We start from the raw sequence: 20,631 nt of genomic DNA, 5'->3' as shown, positions 1-20,631 counted from the left end.
TTAAAAGTTGAAAGAGTATGAATGTGATCCCCACTATTTATTATGTAAGAATAGTATAAAAGAAATTGCACAAAGGTAGTGTAAGCAATCATTTTATAAAATAATTAGTAAAAGGTAGTGTAAACACTCATTTTTCCAATATTTTATTTAAATTTTGAAGAATTCTGCTGGAAAACCAAATTACAATATTAAGAACCCTTCCATAGCTCAGTTCATTGTCTTGTCAATTAACTATATTCAATGGTTGCATCATATCGTATTCTTCATGGTCCAAATTTTGGATTCACGATAATCATGATTCATTCAAATTAATTAATGATAACTGGCTTGCTCGGTTAGGCACAAGTAAAGAAAGCCTAACAGAGGATCCTTTTAACCAAACAGATTCAATGAAATTGCAAAAACTAAGAAGAGGAGGACGGGGAGGAGTTGCGAAAGATTTACATTACAGGTAGAGGTGACATGGAGATAGAGAAGTGCTGGGCCGAATTTCTTAAAATCCTAGTCCAATATTAGGTCCTTAAAATTCAACCTAGGTTCAACCCAATCCTATTGGATCCAAGTTGATGCCTAACCCTGTTGGACTCATACAAACCCAACCCCTCCTAGTTGACCCTAATTGGGTCGGGTTGACTATGATTTTTGTCAAGGGTTAACCCTGAATTGATCATGTTTTTGCAATTGAAGTCAGGGTTTGGGTTACACTAGAGAAATATATTGAACATTGGAAGTAATTATGAAATTTTGTATTTGGCGAAGTTAGAAACTTTCGTATAAGTTAGGTATATAAAAATCAATGACCAAGATTTCATTATTCTAAATAAAAGGATAAGATAATGACTTAAACTATATTATATAAGTCAAGGTTAAACTCAAGGCTAGGTTGGGCCTAGCTTCAACCAAATCTAGCACAACCTTGACCAATGGTCAGTGTTTTACAACTCCAACTCACCTTTAGGATCATAAATCTTAATCCAAATTTTATTCAAGCTCATACAAGTTTGGACCGTCAAAACGAAAGTAAACCCCAATATCCAAGTTAGATCTAAAAAGGCTTACATTAAAGTCGTCACCAGTTTTTCTTAATATTTCCAACTTACAAGGTCAACAAGAAAGCCAGCCATTCATATCTTCTTGAAGAATATATTATGACAAATTTTCAGAAATAATTTTTTTGATTCTATAATATCTTGACTGGAGAACATGGTCTTAGGTCATCCTCCTCCACCCATTTCCACCCCCAACTCTTGCTATCCTTATGGGATGCCATCCCCGTGGATTAAGGAGTCTTGATGAAATATATATATACATGGGCAGGAACCAATCACAAAATGGGGAAAGAAAAAAAAGATCATGAATCTAATTGCACCATGGGGTAAGGACATATTACGAAATGGGAAATTACATATATATATATATATATATATCACTGTCCAATTTACATGGGGCAATGACTTGGCATATGAATACATTATACAAATAAATAAATACATAAATAATAGAAATAATTACATCAATTTGGATGAAAGTTTCCTCTAAAAGCAATGTAAGAAAAAAAATTTACACACTACGCCAGTGAATGATCGAAGAATGATATCATCCTTGTGGGGTTCACATGGATTGATATATTCAAAATAGTAAAGAGTACGTGTCATTGTGGACCTCACTCCTACATGAAATTGCAAAAGCTAAGAAAAGGAGGAAAATGAGCAGTAGAAATTAAGGCTTACATGACAGTGATAGACGTATCCAGGTTCAGCTGTTGCGTCGAAGGGATACGTTCCATTGGTCTTCACCATATTAAAATTGACGACCACAGTAGTTTGATATCCAGGCATTATCTTTACTACATTCTTCCATATCTTCTCATTCTCTGCTATACTTAGCAATGGCCCACTTGCATGGGTTGTCACGTTGCATGCAATTGCATCATTCCTTACGTTCATGCAATTCATGAACGTATCAAAATCCAATAGTTGCTGCACCTTGATCGCTTGAAATGTAGCCAAGTGTTATGTGCAATGGGTGATTATTGGGGTTAGATTGATCACCTCCCACACCTCCTTTGTACCCATTTTTGGCATTTCCGTCACCGGATCCGAGAACCTCTTCCCATTAATATAGATATGGGTCGGGTTACCCGTCTGATTACTATCATACTCATACAACGTTATGTACCTTGTAGTCGCTGCACCATTGATTGTTGCCACCGGGTAATTCACTAGGCTTGCCGGGATCTGTGAAATATCATATTTCTTATTCGGAAAAACAATGAACTTCATTATTTTCCCACTTAGATGATCCGCCGGGCTTCCTGACGTGTACGGGTATGGAGCATTATTGGTCAACACGATCTCTTTGGTTGTAGAGGTAAAGAAATCTATGACAACGTCTGCACTCTCAGCTGGAGCCAGGAGTATATTTTGGTCTGTGACGGGTGAGTTTAGGTAAAATGCATCAGATCCCACTTGGACGAATGAGAGGCCGCCATCATCTAAGGAGAAGTTATAGTAGCGCGCATTGGAGGCGTTGGTGATCCTGAAACGATACTTCCGTCGTTGCACCTTAAGGAATGGCCAGATTTTACCATGGACAATAATTGTATCACCGTAATATTCGGGTTGCCATTGTGGGTGGATGGACGGGTTATCACCCGTTGAATTGATGTAGAGAGACCCATTTTTGTAGAAGCTCCGGTCAAAGACCATCAAATTCCGACCCTGTTCCGATCCTGTTGGGAGATTCCAAGGGTTTTCCATCCAAGGGTCATGGATGGTATAAGGGCCGAGGAGGCCCGCAAGAAGATTGACACGTGTTATCCCATGAGCGTGAACATGATACCAAAGGTTCCCAGCATTTTGGACATTCGGATAGGTCTAAGTCTTTTGGGTCCACCCGGATCCGGTCTCTTTGAAATGGGAGGTGTACCAGGCAAGTGGGTTGCCATCGACTTGAGATGGGTGGATACCACCGTGGAGATGGGCTACTGTGGGGACCCCACCATACTTAGCTTTAGCGGTGGGTAAGGTTGGGTCCCATGGGAGGATGTGGCTTCGATGGAGATGATTTTCCCATGTCACTGAAGTTGATACCCCTTTCAAGGCCTCGATCATGGGTCCGGGTAAGGTAGCTGTAGCTTTGGATGTACCGCATGCGAAAACTGTGGTTGGACGTCAGTCACGGTGGAACTTCTGTATTTGAAGGGATAGAAGAAAAATAGAATTAGTAACTAACCATATATGAGGGCTGGGTCAGGTTTGAAACTGGACCGTCTGCTCACCCTTAACTTCTTAAAAGTTTGATAGGAATGGGGTGGAATTTGGAAGAAAGTCATACCCATTTCTTCTGGAACATGCCTATGGTGAGAAATCCGGTTACTGCATAGCCGTTTCGCATTGAGTAACCGTTGACCTTGGGAATTTGTGGGAGTTCATCAACAAACATTTGCAGAGAAGATGGCACTTGTTCAAGGGTTGTTCGAGTCACCGGAGGTGGTGATGGTGCTGGTGCTATTGCTTGAGTAGCCAAGCTAACATGGATCATGAGAGTGAACAATATAAGGGCTGATAACACTTCAATAGACTTCATTGATGACCAAAAGCAGATCCTAATGGATGTGACAACTTTGATGTGCCTCAAAAAATGAAGAAAAACCCTCAATGAATAAAGCTTTGTATTCTTTGATTAATGGGTAATTTTTAAGATAAAGATCAATACAGGGGTATTGGAGAAAGGCAATAAGATCTAGATTTTCATATATCAATATCTATTAGGAATAAGGCAAATATGCATACTAGAGGAGAGGAGGCTGAACACAAGATTGATGATGAAGGGCATCACAGCTTCGCCCACTATATATGAACTCTTAGGGCATGATTGGGCTGCCACCTTTTAATACTTTTAGGACTCAGTAAGCGAGGAAAGAGTTCAATTAGAATCCACATCAAATTTTCCCCAATAGAATTGATCGATTCCAAAATTATTCTGACCCCAATTTTTGACACTTGTCAAACAAATTTTAACTCTTCCTGTTTTGTCGTGTCGTATCTTGTTTTGTTTTGTTCCTTGTTTTTGAAGTATAACTGCACTAGATAACAACTCCCAAGTCCCAACCTTCCAATGCAAGCATTTGAATAAACCAAAAAAAAAAAAAAAAAATGATTGATTAAGTGGTCGTAATTGCATCTCAACATTTTTGGGGTAAAGCTACATAGTTATCCTTGCTCCCTTGGACCTCAAACATGCAAAAGCCTCGTGCATTGGATACGTCAATTTATTTATTGATTAAACTTTAATATTGTGTGGTTTAAACATAAACAATCAATATTCAAACTTTAAAGAAATAAAGAATTACTTTTTAATTGGGAACGTCTTATTTAGTGATAACATGTAATCCGTGTCTTTTTCGTTTCCATGTTTTATTTTGAAATCTTTTTTTTTTTTTCTTCATTGATTAGTGAACTCAGACTGGATCATTCTCTTAGGGGAAGAAAACATTCTAAGAAAAATTTTGATAGTTGAATTCAAATTTCAGAGTTCATTCTGAAATGAAATATTGACTTAGTTGAACAATTTAAACAACTCGTTTACGCCGTAAACCCAATTAGAAGTTTTTGAAACAGTTTTTGATAATGTGTATAAAGGAATTCTCACATATTATCTCACCAACTATTGTTATGATATCAATTACTTACTGATTCAATGGGGCTTTAACTTGATGTGTTTTTTTTTTTCCCATCTCTTTGACCTGGAAATGTATTGGTTTATCACAATTGGGCTGGGTAAAATATATATAAAAGAAGATAATCAAAATAGTATATATGGGTTATCACTTCATAAATGTATTTTATAAATATTTTCACATTTGCTCGCACTGATGCTTTGATTGTTTATTTTAATATTCTAGCATAAATAATACACATTTTATTACAATTTTCTTAATACATATCATCTTTTAGCCAATAAATATATAAAATTAGAAATATATATCATCAAATTTATTTAAGAAAAAAGAAAAATTGTACAAATAAGAGGGCCTTTACCCTTGATCAGTGAGAGGGGCCCAAAAGGACATAGGACATATATAAGAGGGCATACAACCCAAAAGTAAATAGGAAGATTCTTCCGTTACAACACCTTTTGTTTTCCTTAATGGTCAGAAAATTGCACTTAAAAGAAAAGGATAAAATAGAATACATAGTTAACGTCTAGGCATTCCAAGATGGATACAAAAATAGAGAAAAAACTCTGAAACTCCCACCTTTGGCATTGCCATCAGCAGGAAAAGACTTAGCCCCTTCAATAATAAACGATCAAAAAATGACTAGAGAAGTAGAAACGCAGTCTCTCAATTGTAATATTTTGGATTTCATTCTGAATAGATAAGAGGAAGATCAACCCCGTGGAGTTTATCCCAAGTTTTGCAGCCTCTTTAGCTAAGAAATCTGCAATTGGATTAGATTCCCTAACACAATGTGTAATCTTCTATTGGATAGAGACCAAATAAGATTTCAAAGAAACCCACGACTGTCAAAGAAATCAAGGCACAATTTCGTGAACCAAGATAACAACAACAACAACAGTCACATTTGATCCACAAGTTGTCAATTCTTAACTCTTTAGCCATAGAAATGCTGGTCATTAGAGCAGTAAATTCAGCAACAGAGTTTGGGGAATCACCCAAAAACTCCTTAAAAGAAGAAATCACATAGCCCAAATGATCTCCTAATACGCCACCTACTCTTGCTCTTCTCGGATTACCAAGCACCCATCCGTGTCAAATTTAATACATCTACAGGCGGCTTACACCAAAAGACCTCTAAAATAGAAGTAGCTTAACCTGGGAGCACAAATAGTCCTAACTTCCTTGAGCATAAAAGATCTAAAGCTGATTTAATAGATCCCTTGAGTTTGTGCTCTGCCTCATATAAATCACGTTGAATCATCCAGAAAATGATTCCTACGTCTCTATTTCTACCTTCATATCTTCGAGAGGTCCATTCTAAACACAAATGATAAGGAATAAGCACCAAACCAGCGAGCTAAGCCCCATGGAGTGGCAATATTCTACTCTTACTTTTCCACCAACTTAGTCAAGAAACGTAGAAAGTGGCTGCCATGATATCTCAAGCAGTCCACAACTCCTGAGCGAACCCACATTCCATAACTAAATTCGACGCGTTTTCAGAATGAGACGTGCATAGATCACATCAGGTGGCAAGGGAAATACTTTTACTAGATACATTATCATCCATTGGAAGCTTACCATGAAACATCCTCCATCCGAATACAGAATGCCTTGGAATCATTGAATACTTAAAGACACATCAACAATCCATAAATCTACTATTCCTGTATGATGACTTCCATGGAAGATGATGAGATGATACTTAACTTTAATATAAAATATGATTATAAGAATAATAGTCAGCTTTGGTCTTATCTTGTTGAAGATTAGATGAACGTTTATCTTTGTTATGGTTTTGGAAGAACTCAACCCCATAAATCGACTTATAACCTGAGGGGACCTAATATCATATCAACCCACATATATGGAAATCGATGTAGAATCAACCCCCATAATCTGATATGAGATCGTAATAATTTTCTTTCAAGTATGACAAACAGTAGCACAGAACGTAAGCTTACCAATATCGCCAATTTTACTACATTCACCAAAGGTTTTGCTCCAGGCACCAGTTATATGTTTCTTTTGAGGAGTTTTTGGAGTAGGGAGAAACACATGTACGAATGAGACACAAAATCTTTTACCCTTGTGAAAAAAAAAAAAACAATCCTAAAAAAACAAAGAAAACACATCATCGAGATGAATAGTTATTACAGATCCACCCTTCGTCCCCCCCCCCCCCCCCCCCCCCCCTTTTTTTTTTCCTGGCTCAAGGACCAAACTTTATTACGTCAAAAATCTAAAAGCAGAAAGACAAAAACCTGCAATACAAGCAATCAAAGAAGCATACGAAAGAAAAAGACCTGTCCAAATCGCTAGGACAAGGAGAGCCTCCCACATTTAGCTTCGCCATTAGCAGGAAGACCACTCAATCACTAACGGTAGCGATATCTAGGTCTACTCATGCTATTAGCAGGGATATTCGATCCTTGATTTGCTTAATTACACACTTTAATAAACATCTTCATTTTGGGATATTTTATTTTATATATATATTTTTTGTTAATGATGGGTATCTAGGCCTTCGGCCTGACTAATCCCGTGGGTCCATACTAACCACACAACTGCATGGACCGGATCATACCGGGGTTGAATGAGAACCATTCAACTTTCATTGAAAGCAATGAAAAGCACTAAACACCCCCTTGTGAGTGACCCAAGGTGTGCCTCATGCGAGTCGAACTTAGGACGTCCGAATTTACGACTCTTACCAAGTTCGTTGCTTATCATCTTCATTTTGGGCATGATATCGAAAATCCCCATGGACAATTCTTCATATACTACCATTCCCACGCTCTTTACAATCCTTGGTACACGGCTCTTGACTCTGCTTGTTGCGAATTCTCTATGAAAACTACATTCCATAGAAACAACAAAATGTTTCTTTTTATAAGCATGAGGATCCAGGCATGCCTCATTTGCTCATGGACGATCATGCACGTATATGCGTGAGGCACCCCGGCCAGGTTGTGGATGGGTAATTTTTTCTGTTATTTTTTTTTAAATTAATCATTTTTATTGGAAAAAAAGAAAAGAAGAAGAAGAGGAAATATTAATTACTCTCAATCGATGTAAGGCCGATTTTGAAACACCTTATATTGCCATGAAGAACTTCTCAAGAATCTTCTCAAGAATTCATACATACAATAATCAAAGTCAGATTCTACTAGGGAAGTGTTAAAAAATGGAAAGGAAAGTGAGGAATCCACAAAATAGTTCTTTGAATTAGGGCCCTGGTGCCGCCCTGAGCCCGCATAGGGCTAGGTCCAAAAAATCTGGTCTCGAGGGCCGGCTTGACCTGAAATTTTTTTGCCCTAAGTCAAAGTTAAGGTGGGTAAGAGTTGATGTATGTGGCCCGCCATAAGTTCGACCTTGATTTTTTACCTTGACTTTTGCCCTTATTTGGCCCTGCCTGACCCTGATTTTTTTACCCTGCTTATTAAGTGTTTGATGATCAATTTTTGATGTTTGGTAATCATTATCCCCATGGTTGTATAAACTACTTAAATTTCTTATCAAATGATTTTTTTAGATTTAATATTTATTTTAGTTTTCAATTCCAAGGGATTTATGACTTCTTAGAAATTTCATATTTTATAGGGTCAAGGTCAAGATATACCCTGACCTTGATGGCAAATCAATGACATCTTGACTTGGCCCCTATCCAATCAAGACCAATCAGGCAAGGCCTGTGCCGGGTTAAACCCTATAGAATTAGGATATGATTGAAGTTTTTAGGCCCTGAGTCAAGTTTCAGTGCGAGCATGAGCTAACTAGTGGGACACAGAGTTACACTATGATTTTAAAAAGCCGGCCCGACATAACCCTGTTGCAGCCATAGTTTGAATTGATCGAGAATAAAACGATATCGAATTAAGATGAAATTTAGGCATGAGCTTAAAATATCCAAATAAAATTTTCCCAACCGTCCTAACTCAAACTGGAAAGTTTCTGATGTTGAAATTATGGCAGGGACAAACGTCACATGAATGAACGCAATGTTACACACGAGGAAAATGGTTAAATAAAACTAAATTAAAGAATTTTTTTTTTTCCATTAAATTGTAGAGGTATGGATACCGAGAAAAATGGAACATGGATCTAATTGCACCATGGGGTAGGAACCCATCACAGAATAGGAAATTACCTAACACACTCCTTATTTATTTATTTATTTTTCTAAGAATCCGCAATGATTTTATTAATAAAAGTTTGAGACCAAAGATGGAGAGAACAAAAATAAATAAATAAATAAATAAATAAATAAAAATTAAAAATTATTAATTTATTTTCCACCTTCGGCATGGTCATCAATAGAAAAGAAACCCAACCAAAGAAAAATACAATCAAATGGTTACTAGAACCTAAATCTGTGTCTCAATTGAGCATCCCAAGTAACATCAGATATAATTAAGAAAAGATAGAATCACATCTCAAATAGAAGAAAATCTAGTTGAGGCAACATGTTTTGCGAGTTTGTCCACTACACAGTTGACCTCACGAAAGCGGGGGAATATGTATCATAAACAAGAATTTAAGTAGCTCTTAATATATCACCATTCCTGCTAAAACACCCTTGGAATTTTTTTGTTCTTGATGCACATTACGACAGCACACTCCAATTTACCTTATTTATTGGAATTTTTATTTTTATTATTATTATGATGATGCAAGGGGAGCCCATAATGGGCAACACGAGGCCCATAGGAGCCGGAAGCCCACGAAGGGGCAGACCCATAATTTGGGCCAGAAGGGGGCCAAGAGGCAAGAGGACCTGGCTTGTCACTCAATTTGGACATTATTGGCTTCGGTCCAGGTTCTGGACGATTTTGATTGGTTGTAGCCAGGTATTGGATAGAATTCCACTAGGGATAATATTTTGGCTGCGTTTGGTTGCAAGGGAAATGGGAAAGAAAAGGGAAGTGAAGGGAAGGGAAGGGAATGAATTTTTTTCCCTCTTTTGAGTTGTTTGGTTGCAACAAAAGTGAAGTGAACTTAATTTACCGGAGGTTTGACCTGCTTGTGTTGCTTGTGGGTCTAAACGAAGAGAAAGAGATTGACTAAGATGAGAGTTGCAAGCAGGGTGAGAGAGAAAGAGATCATTTTCCGTGAGCTGAGTGAGAGTCGCGAGCAAGGAGAGAGGGAGAGAGAGATCGTGAGAGTAGGGTTTTATTTTTTCTTCTTATTTTGGTGGGAAAATAAAAAGGGAAATTTTATTGCATAAGTGAAATTGTTTTTACATGTAAAATATATTTTTCTTGCAATCAAACATCTAAAATTTATTTCCCCTGGGAAAAAAATTAATTCCATTTCACATAAAAAATTTGCATTCCCCTTACAACCAAACGAAGCTTTAAGGAAAAAGTTTTCCTTCAGTATGCGTGAAAATAAAATTTAGAAAAAGATAGCCAAGCCTCTTATTTATGAAATGGTCCAAACTATCACTTAATATTGCACGATATCCTATGAACACTATTCAAACCCCTTAGTTTCTCTTGATTGTGGGTGTGGGAAAATTCAGTCTTATTTATAATGTTCTTAAAAAAAAAAAAAATGATAATCGAGCTCGACCATTTAAATATGCAATATTATATGTTTTAAATTGATTATTATAATTTTGTAATATATAGATATATGTAGCATCGTATGTTTTAAGTGAAAAAATGGTGATCACGGAGATAAGTTACAGGAGTTGTCCCTTATTTTTAATAGCTTAAAATATCATATGATGGCAAAGATATGATTGATTAAGGAAATAATTCAAAAGTAATTTCAAAAGTTAGTAAATGAACGGTGAGATTGGGGGAACGAAGTTTGCAAACGACAGTGAGATTGAGGGAACACAGTTTGCGAGCGAATGAAGCAAAGATTAGAAAGAGAAGACAACAACTGCCTATTGCAGTGGGCGAGTTGTGGTGTGTAAAAAGTCTATACTCACCAAGAGGCTCAAACTCATAAACTCGAGCCTCCCAGCTGTTATCTACTTTTCTTCTCTACCCAAAAAAAAAAAAAAAAAAAAAGGAGCTCATGGTGAGTTCAAAGAGACCCACTGCCCCTTGTACCTCGATTTTCAGTTGGCGTTTGATCCATGAAGAACTTCCTATGAATGATCAAGTGATGGCCCTCTCGGTGCAGATGGCGTCTATATGCTGTCTCCGCTTGGTAGCTTGTGAATCCCTTCATCATACATTTCTTGATTGCAGGTTTACATGTATGGTGTGGTCAAAATTATTAAAGATTTTTTATCTGAGATGGCGTGGTCTTACTTTTATCGAAGAACTTTTCTCCTTATGCAAAAAGAAAACTAGGGTTTCTCCCTTGAGACAAATCTGGTCCGCTTGCCTATTGTATACCTTGCATCAGATTTGTAATAAGTGAAATCAACGGAGATTTTGAAAACATTTGCAGACTAGCATCCTTGATTATGAAAGCTGTGGTGCATGACCTTCAAGACTTCTCGCCACTGGCTGGTCTTGGAGTCCAAATGCTGAGGGATCTCCAAATCTCTGTTGCGCTTTGTTTGGTGAGAGCTCTTGTTACTAGGAAAGTGTACAAAGAACTGATTTTGACAGATCCTCCTATGGATGCTATAAGATTGATATTGACGGTTGATCCCTGGGTAATTTGGAATATGCAGGCAATTCTAGGAGGTATAGTGACTTATGGCCACTTCAAAATAATTGTTAGGGTTTCATTAAAGGTTCTAGAGCCTCCATATCACTCCAAATCTGGCACTTCCTATCCATTCTTGATTGTTTCTTCAATCTTGATCAGAATTCCCTGCGCTGCCGCTTCAATATCCTCTCCTGTCATTACATAGTTAGTGAGTAGAATAAGCATTCGTTTTGTGAGAATACAATGGTTGCCCAACGGGATATTTTAAGAGACATGTTGGATACAATAGTTATAATCAACACATTGTCAGAAAAATATGGCATTTGTGTTCTGATATCAAATCTGGGTTCAATATCCATCACCTTTAAGTGATCTGATTTCTCACCATTTATCTGAGCAATCTAGGAATTCACATGACTCATTACAAGAAGAGGATTTCGGGATTTTGATCCCATTGTGACCATATTCCTATGCTTCCACAAAAGCAACAAGTTATGCTGAAAGTGTGAAAGAAGGCCACCAAATCATTCTTTAAGAGAGTATGCGTGTTATAAAAATATGTTATTAAATTGATTAACAGAAAGAAAAATGCAAACACTCAACTTTAAACCCAATGGGCTCGTAGTCTAGATTCCTTATAAGAACACACAGGTAAGGAAAATTTGCTGAGGTTGGCGAGGCATGCAGTTGCAACCCGATTTTCAGTAGTTTGGAGCACCCCTCCTCGGTTCTCAGCTATTGATATCGATTGGGATGCCTCAGCCACGGTTCTGTCGTTGTGAAAGCTGAAAGCTCTCTGAGCTTTTTTGTTTGATAAGTTAGAGGCCGAAGTGGAGATAAAGGCTACTCTCTAGCTTATATTTTTACTGTGCCCCATCTCTACTGGCAATGCCATAGGTGGAGTTGGTGGCTCAGGCCAATTTTTCTAGTGGCTTGGTGGCCTTGTAATCCTTTAATTCTTTCTAATAAAAAATTTTCTTACTGACCTTAAGCGAAAAAATATAAGGCCTATGTCCTTTTGGTCTCCTCTCCCTGATTAAGGGTAAAGGCCTTGTTACTTGAATAATTTTTCATTTTCTTAAATAAATTTGATGATAAAATTTTATAATTTTTCATTTTCTTAAATAAATTTGATGATGTATCAAGAAATTGTAATAAAATATGTATTGTTGATGTTAAATATTAAAAATATTAAAATAAACAATCAAAGTATCAGTGCAAAAAAATAAGAAAATATTTATAAAATACATTTATGAAGTGATAACCCATATATATTATTTGATTCTCTTCTTTTGTATATATTTTACCTAGCCCAATTTTGATAAACCAATGAAGTTCTAGGGTCAAAGAGATGAAGAAAAACATGTCAAGTTAAAAGCCCCATTGAATCAGTAAGTAATTGATATCATAACAATAATTAGTGAGATAATTTGTGAGAATTCCTTTATACACATTAATTGCCAAAAGCTGTTTCAAAAACTTCTAATTGGGTTTTCTGTTTAAACGAGTTGTTTAAATTGTTCAACTAAGTCAATATTTCATTTCAGAATCAACTCTGGAAATTTGAATTCAACTATCAAAATTTTTCTTAGAATGTTTTTCTTAGAATTCAACTATCCATTATTAATATTGATATTCAAACTTTCATTAAAGTTTGAATATTGATTGTTTATGTTTACCCCACACAATATTAAAGCTTAATAAAAAAAAAAAAATGATGTATCTAATGTACGAGGCTTTTGCATGTACGAGGTCTGAGGAAAGGAGGATAACTATACACACTGTTTTACCCCCAAAATGTCGAGAGGCAGTTGCGACCACTTAATCAATGATTTTTTTTTTGTTTTTTTGGTTTATTCAAGTGCTTTTTTATTTATTCAACTGCTTGCAATGGAATCGATCGATTCTATTGGGTAAAAATTGGTGCGGATTCTAATTAAACTCTTTCCTCGCTTACTGAGTCCTAAAAGTGTAAAAAAGTGGCAGACCAATCATGCTCTAAGAGTTTATAGATATAGTGGGCAAAGCTTTATTCTTTGAGGGTTTTTCTTCATTCTCCGAGGCACATCAGAGTTGTCACGTCGACTGCGATCTGCTTTTGGTCATCAATGAAGTCTATTGAAGTGTTACCAGCCCTTATATTGTTCACTCTCATGATCCATGTTAGCTTGGCTACTCAAGCAATAGCACCAGCACCATCACCACCTCCGGTGACTCAAACAATCCTTGAACAAGTGGCATCTTCTCTGCAAATGTTTGTTGATGAACTTCCACAAATTCCCAAGGTCAACGGTTACTCAATGCGAAACGGCTCTGCAGTAACCGGATTTCTCACCAAAGGCATGTTCCAGAAGAAATGGGTATGACTTCTTCCAAATTCCACCCCATTCCTATTAAACTTTTAAGAAGTTAAGGGTGAGCGGATGGTCTAGTTTCAAACCTGACCCAGTCCTCATATATGGTTAGTTGCTAATTCTATTTTTCTTCTATCCCTTCATATACAGAAGTTCCACGGTGACTTACCTCCAACCACAGTTTTCGCATACGGCACATCCAAAGCTACAGCTAGGGGTGTCAATCGGTCGGGCTGGTTCGGTTTTGGTCGGGCTTAATCGGGCTTGAAGACTTTCAAAGGCTACACCGTGTCCGCCCATTTAACTAATCGGGCTTAGTTATTGAGGGCATGGTACACTTTATATTCGGTCGGTCGGTCTCGGGCTATAATCGGGCTACCTTAATCGGGCTTTAGTCGGGCCTTAACCGGGCTACGGACATGTTTAATGTTAAACGGGCTTTAATCGATTTTTAAACGGACCCTCTTTAAAATGTGCTCTTATATTCCGGCCCACTCATGCAAGCCCAAAAAAATGACAATAAATCAATAAATGATACCAAATATAACCATTATTTAAAATGTGAACATGTCTTTTACTTTTTAGTTTTTATTCTTTAATTTGGGGGGTAAAAATAGGTATTCTACAATCATTAAAGGGTCGGGCCAAGTCGGTGCACAATAGGCCGGTCTCAGTCGGGCATTATTCGATCGGTCTCGATCTGGCGCCCGACGGTCCAAGTAGCAAAACCGAGATTGACCATTTATAAACGGGCCGGGTTCAAGCCCGACACGTTTAATAAACGGTCCGGGCCAGGCTGGTCTATAAACGGTCGGTCCGGATCGGTTTAGTCGGGTCGGGCCACGAATTGACACCCCTAGCTACAGCTACCGTACCCGAACCCATGATCGAGGCCTTGAAAGGGGTATCAATTTCAGTGACATGGGAAAATCATCTCCCTTGAAGCCACATCCTCCCATGGGACCCAACCTTACCCACTGCTAAACCTATGTATGGTGGGGTCCCCACAGTAGCCCATCTCCACGGTGGTATCCACCCACCTCAAGTCGATGGCAACCCACTTGCCTGGTACACCTCCCATTTCAAAGAGACCGGATCCGGGTGGACCCAAAAGACTTACACCTATCCGAATGTCCAAAATGCTGGGAACCTTTGGTATCATGATCACGCTCATGGATAACACGTGTCAATCTTCTTGCGGGCCTCCTCGGCCCTTATACCATCCATGACCCTTGGATGGAAAACCCTTGGAATCTCCCAACAGGGTCGGAATTCGATCGGAATTTGATGGTCTTTGACCGGAGCTTCTACAAAAATGGGTCTCTCTACATCAATTCAACAGGTGATAACCCGTCCATCCACCCACAATGGCAACCCGAATATTACGGTGATACAATTATCGTTAATGGTAAGATCTGGCCATTTCTTAAGGTGCAACGATGGAAGTATCGTTTCAGGATCACCAACGCCTCCAATGCACGCTACTATAACTTCTCCTTAGATGATGGCGCCCTCTCATTCGTCCAACTGGGATCTAATGCATCTTACCTAAACTCACCCGTCACAGCCCAAAATATACTCCTGGCTCCAGCTGAGAGTGCAGACGTTGTCATAGATTTCTCTACCTCTACAACCAAAGAGATCGTGTTGACCAATAATGCTTCATACCCGTACCCGTCTGGAAGCCCGGCAGATCATCTAAGTGGTAAAATAATGAAGTTCATTGTTTTACCGAATAAGAAGCACGATAATTCAAAGATCCCGGCAAGCCTAGTGAATTACCCGGCGGCAACAACCAATGGTGCGGCGACTACAAGGTACATAACGTTGTATGAGTATTGATATGGTAGAATTTGTCACCCCATAAGGCGAAGACACATAGCATCTGAGGGAGGAACACGTGTCGCCCATCCGATAGAGGCCGTAAAGCTTCAAACCACATGAGGAGAGGGGTTCCCAAAACCCTAGGCTGAGAAACCCTATAAGAGGGAACCCGAAAGAAACTTGGAGGGAGGTACGTCAATATCCACCATTACTCCTGTAAAAATACTGTTCTGCCGATCACTAACTTGGGCATCGGAGGACTAATCCTGGAGATACATCTGAGCCTCTGCCTTCTGTGTTTGTGCAGGGTCGGCTCATACGAATTTTCGACAGTAACAAGTATAACAGTAATAAGACGGGCAACCCGACCCATATCTATATTAATGGGAAGAGCTTCTCTGATCCAGTGACGGAAATGCCAAAAACGGAAATGCCAAAAATGGGTGCAAAGGAGGTGTGGGAGGTGATCAACCTTACCCCAGATAATCACCCACCCATTGCATATACACTTGGCTACCTTTCAAGCGATCAAGGTGCAGCAACTATTGGATTTTGATACGTTCATGAATTGCATGAACGTAACGAATGATGCAATTGCATGCAACGTGACAGCCCATGCAAGTGGGCCATTGCTAGGTATAGCAGAGAATGAGAAGAAATGGAATAATGTAGTAAAGATAATGCCTGGATATCAAACTACTGTGATCGTCAATTTTAATATGATGGAGACCAATGGAACGTATCCCTTCGACGCAACAACTGAACCTGGATACGTCTATCACTGTCATGTAAGCCTTAATATCTACTGCTTATTTTCCTCCTTTTCTTAGCTTTTGCAATTTCATGTAGGATCTCTTTAGATGAAAGCTAGGAAAATTAACCTCTGCTGTGTCTAGCTAGCCATTATTATTTAATCTGACTGAGTCTTATGACGATTTTCGGGAATGCAGATTTTGGACCATGAAGATAACGATATGATGCGACCACTGAAGATGGTTCGTTGACAAAGACAATTAACTGAAGCTAATTATGGAAGGGTTTTTTATATTTTAAATTAAAAATTGGTCAAAGATTGTTTCCCTTACCTTTGTAAAGATTCATTTACACTCTTCTTACATAATAAGAAGTGAGATCCACATTGATGCGTACTCTCTCCTATAAGTGAGGTCCACATTGATGCGTACTCTCTCCTATTTTGAACATGTCAACCCATGTGGATTCATAAGGATGATATTAGTCTTTAATCATTCATTGGTGTAGCGTGCAGATTCTTTTTTACACTTTCCTTGGAAGAAACCTTCCCCATATTGATGTAATTATATTCATTATTTATTTATTTAAGTTGATAATGTAGTCATATGCCAATCTAGGGTATCCCTAGACTTTAATCCTGTATTGCATGTTTTCTTTAATTCCATTTTGCTGAAAATTAACAAAACTAGTGGGAACCTAAGACCTGGTCGTGACAATATTTTTCTTTGTGGAAGATTGAAAATTCTCTTGAGACTAATCAAATCTCTCGTAGCACCCAAGAGACCTTCACAAGTTAGGCTAAAAGAGAGGAAAACAAGCAAAGAGTTATGCTTTAATTTAAAAAAGTGTATGTTGATTCGATTACAATATTTGATTGTAGAATTCCATGGCCGACCCATTTGAAGAATTATACAATAACAATCAATCCAAAACCAGAAAACTATAAATACAAAGTTTAGAGAAGTTGATGATGTTCTTTAATTTATTAATAACTTAAGATAAATGACAATCAAAAGAAAGTTACAAGTTCTACATACACCTTTTAACGCGTCACTTAAACGAAAAAAAAAAAAAAAAAGAGGGGAGTTGGGTATTTTTAACAAACAACCATCTTCAATGGTCTTATCATCTCATTATCTTCATGGTCTAAAATCTGCATATATGAGAAAAAAAAGAATTTAAGTCAGATACCAACCAAAATTATATAATTAACCAAGAGGATAATTAATTAAAGAGACTTACATGACAATGATAGACATATCCAGGTGCAGCAGTCACATTGAAAGGATAATTTGAATTAGTCTCCACCAAATTAAACTTGACAACCACAGTAGTTTGAAATCCAGAAGCTATCTTCACTACATTCTTCCATGTCTTCTCATAGTTAGGCACAGTTAGCAATCTCCCAGTTGCATGGGATGTCACATTGCATGCAATTGCATCATTCTTTATTGTCATGCAGTTGGTGAATTGGGTGAGATTTACCAGTTCTTGAGTCTTGATTGCCTGGAATGAAGCCAAGTGTACATGCAATGGGTGATTATCTGGGGTTAGGTTGATCACCTCCCACACCTCCGTTGTACCGGATTTCGGGGTTTCCGTCGCCGGATCTAGGTTCTTTTCCCATTAACATAGAGATGGATAGGGTTTCCGGTAGCACTATCATACTCATAAAACACAATATACCTTGTCTTCACTGCACCTTCTGTCGTTGCTATCGGATAATTCACGAGGCTCGCCGGAATCTTCGAGTTATCGGGAGGGATCGGAATTCGCGGTGCAATGATGAACTTCATTACAGTTCCACTCAACTGGTCCACCGGACTGCCGGACGGGAATGGGTAAGGTGCACTATTAGCTAAGACAGACTCATTAGTCTTAGAAGTTGAAAAGTCAATTACTACATCAGCAATCTCAGGAGTATACTTTGAGTCTGGACTGGGGAATTGAGGTAGGAAGCATCTGATGCCAGTTGGAAGAATAGGAGTCCATTAGTTAAATTGAAGTTAAAGTATCGGGCATTGGAGGCATTGATGATCCTAAACCGATACTTCCTTCTTTGGACCCTAAGATAAGGCCATGCCTTACCATTAACTATAATGGCAGTACCAAAATATTCTGGTTGCCATTGTGGGTGAATGGATGGGTTATCACCAGTTGAGTTAATATAAATGGATCCATTCTTGTAGAAGCTTCTGTCAAAGACCATTAGGACCCGATCAAACTCTGACCCGGATGGGAGTTTCAAAGGTTTTTCTACCTTAGGATCACATATGACATAAGGGCCAATAAGACCTGCTAGGAGGTTGACACGTGTTAACCCGAGTGCGTGATCGTGATACCATAGGTCACCGGCGGCTTGGACGTTCGGGTATGTGTAGGTTGCTTGGGTCCAGGCGGATCCGGTATGTCGAAAACGGGAGGTGAACCAGGCGAGCGGGTTACCATCGTCTTGTGGTGGGTGAATGCCACCATGGAGATGGACAACCGTTGGAACTCCACCATTTTTAGGGATAGCAGTGGTAACGGTGAGATCTCATGAGAAGATGTGATTTTGAGGAAGGTGATTTTCCCATGTCACTGATGTTGGCAACCCTTTTAGGGCCACGATCATTGGTCCAGGTATGGTGGCTGTTTTTGTCGATATACCATATGCGAAGACTGTTGTTAGAGGTAAATCACGATGGAATTTCTGCATAAAAAAGAGTACTAGTAAGTAATTGATCATTCTGACCATGAGGCCATGAGGGCACTGTCTCCGACAGGTGGGACAGTCTGGCCCAATTTTGATTCATGAATACAAGATCAAGGTTTGGCATTCATGAGCTTTTCTTGTTCCTCTGAATAAATTCACTTTCACCGAAAATGATCATTGAAACATACACTAGTTGGACTTTTGGACAATTTTTTCACGAGTGGAGTTCCTATGCACAACATGCATGTAAGGTGCCAGCACTTGTCCCATTTCCTGCCATTTATGCGTAGGTGAATGTATGTGCAAGGATTGATCGAAATTGTTTTTCACTATCAAATACAAGATTTTTTTGTAAAGCAGGATTTTGTTTGTGTGACAGTTCTCTTAGCAAGTGACATAAGAATAACATCAATAAAAAGAGATGAAACAGTTTGTACATTGAAGAGTCGAGAGATCATCTCATGTGAAGAGAAGGAAATAGAGAGCTATGAGATCCTTTTCCCATTTTTTTTAGTGCCCAACTTATAAGCAAGAAGTTGCGTCCAAAAGCAGAAGGTCCCATTAACTTAGTTTGAAATCTTTACCACCAAAATGAAAAACACAGCTCCTAGCCAAATAAATGAAATAACTCATTTTTTTTGGGTTCACAAATACTCTCATAGGTTTTTGTATTTTTTAAAAGGGAAAAGGTTGGGTATGCCGCCGATATCAAGTATGCTAGCACCTATTGTGTGTCTCTCTCTTTCTTTTTTCAGAAATGACCCTCATATCCTTCCTAAATGATACTCTATTATGTGATCCTATTGGTGTTATTCGCTAGCATACTTGATATCGGCAGCATACCTATCCCTCTCCCTTTTTAAAATATCCTTCAAAATTCCATTTCTTTGACTGAGAGCCTGGGCAGCAAGAGAGTTCCTCCAGCCCAGGTATCCAAAATTTCCACCAAAAACACCAAAATCTAAAGGGGGAGGGGCGTTTATCTATAGTGAGATTATAGGAGGAAGAATTTATATACCCATTTCTTCTCAAACATGCCTATGGTGAGATGACCAGGTGCTGGTGAGCCATATTTCATTGAATGACCATAAAGCTTTGGAATTTGCGGGAGCTCATCAACAAACATATTCAGAGAAGCAGCTACTAGCTGAAGGGTTGCTCCAGTAACCGGAGTTGATGCAGCCGTTGATAGTTCCGCGGTGGCTGCCGTTCCCCCACAAATCGTCATACTTAACATTATAATGACTAGTAACAATCTGCTGGCTCCCATTCTTGTGGTGTTGATGTTTCTGTAAACAACTGCCAAAGGAAAACAGGTCAGTGAGTTATGGTACTTCTTGTTGTGAGTTGCACCTTGTTTGGAAACAAAGAGTAATGCTCAAGGCCTAGTGTCTTATGGTTGAGATGAAGATGACAAATAGAAAGTATTGTACTAAGTACCCAACAATTAGTAGAACTAAGAACATCGAACAAACCTTTGAGAATGAAAATTAGCTGGAGAAAGAGCAGATGAGACACAATGCATGTGGGTGAGAATACAAGAATGATGAAGAATAGGCTGTCCTGCTCACTCTATAAGTAATCTAACAATGGCTTAATTACGTGGTTAGCTAATGATCCATCTGGGGCGACCAAATTGGCTGCCTAAGCAATATGGTCGGATTCGAGTTGAATTCTTTAACAATTTTTTTTCTGAAGGTTAT

The 20,631-nt window shown here is 38.5% G+C and overlaps 3 pseudogenes; 1 reads left to right on the top strand and 2 right to left on the bottom strand.

Moving 5' to 3' along the window:
• Positions 1-223: 223 nt before the first annotated feature.
• On the bottom strand, positions 224-3,588 carry LOC122084738 (annotated as a pseudogene).
• Positions 3,589-13,410: 9,822 nt separating this feature from the next.
• On the top strand, positions 13,411-16,484 carry LOC122084737 (annotated as a pseudogene).
• Positions 16,485-17,329: 845 nt separating this feature from the next.
• Positions 17,330-20,198, bottom strand: LOC122084736 (annotated as a pseudogene).
• Between the last annotated feature and the right edge of the window lie 433 nt (positions 20,199-20,631).

Source organism: Macadamia integrifolia, chromosome 7 (assembly GCF_013358625.1).
Source record: "Macadamia integrifolia cultivar HAES 741 chromosome 7, SCU_Mint_v3, whole genome shotgun sequence".
Classification (NCBI taxonomy): domain Eukaryota; kingdom Viridiplantae; phylum Streptophyta; class Magnoliopsida; order Proteales; family Proteaceae; genus Macadamia; species Macadamia integrifolia.
This window is presented reverse-complemented; position numbering and strand designations above follow the sequence as displayed.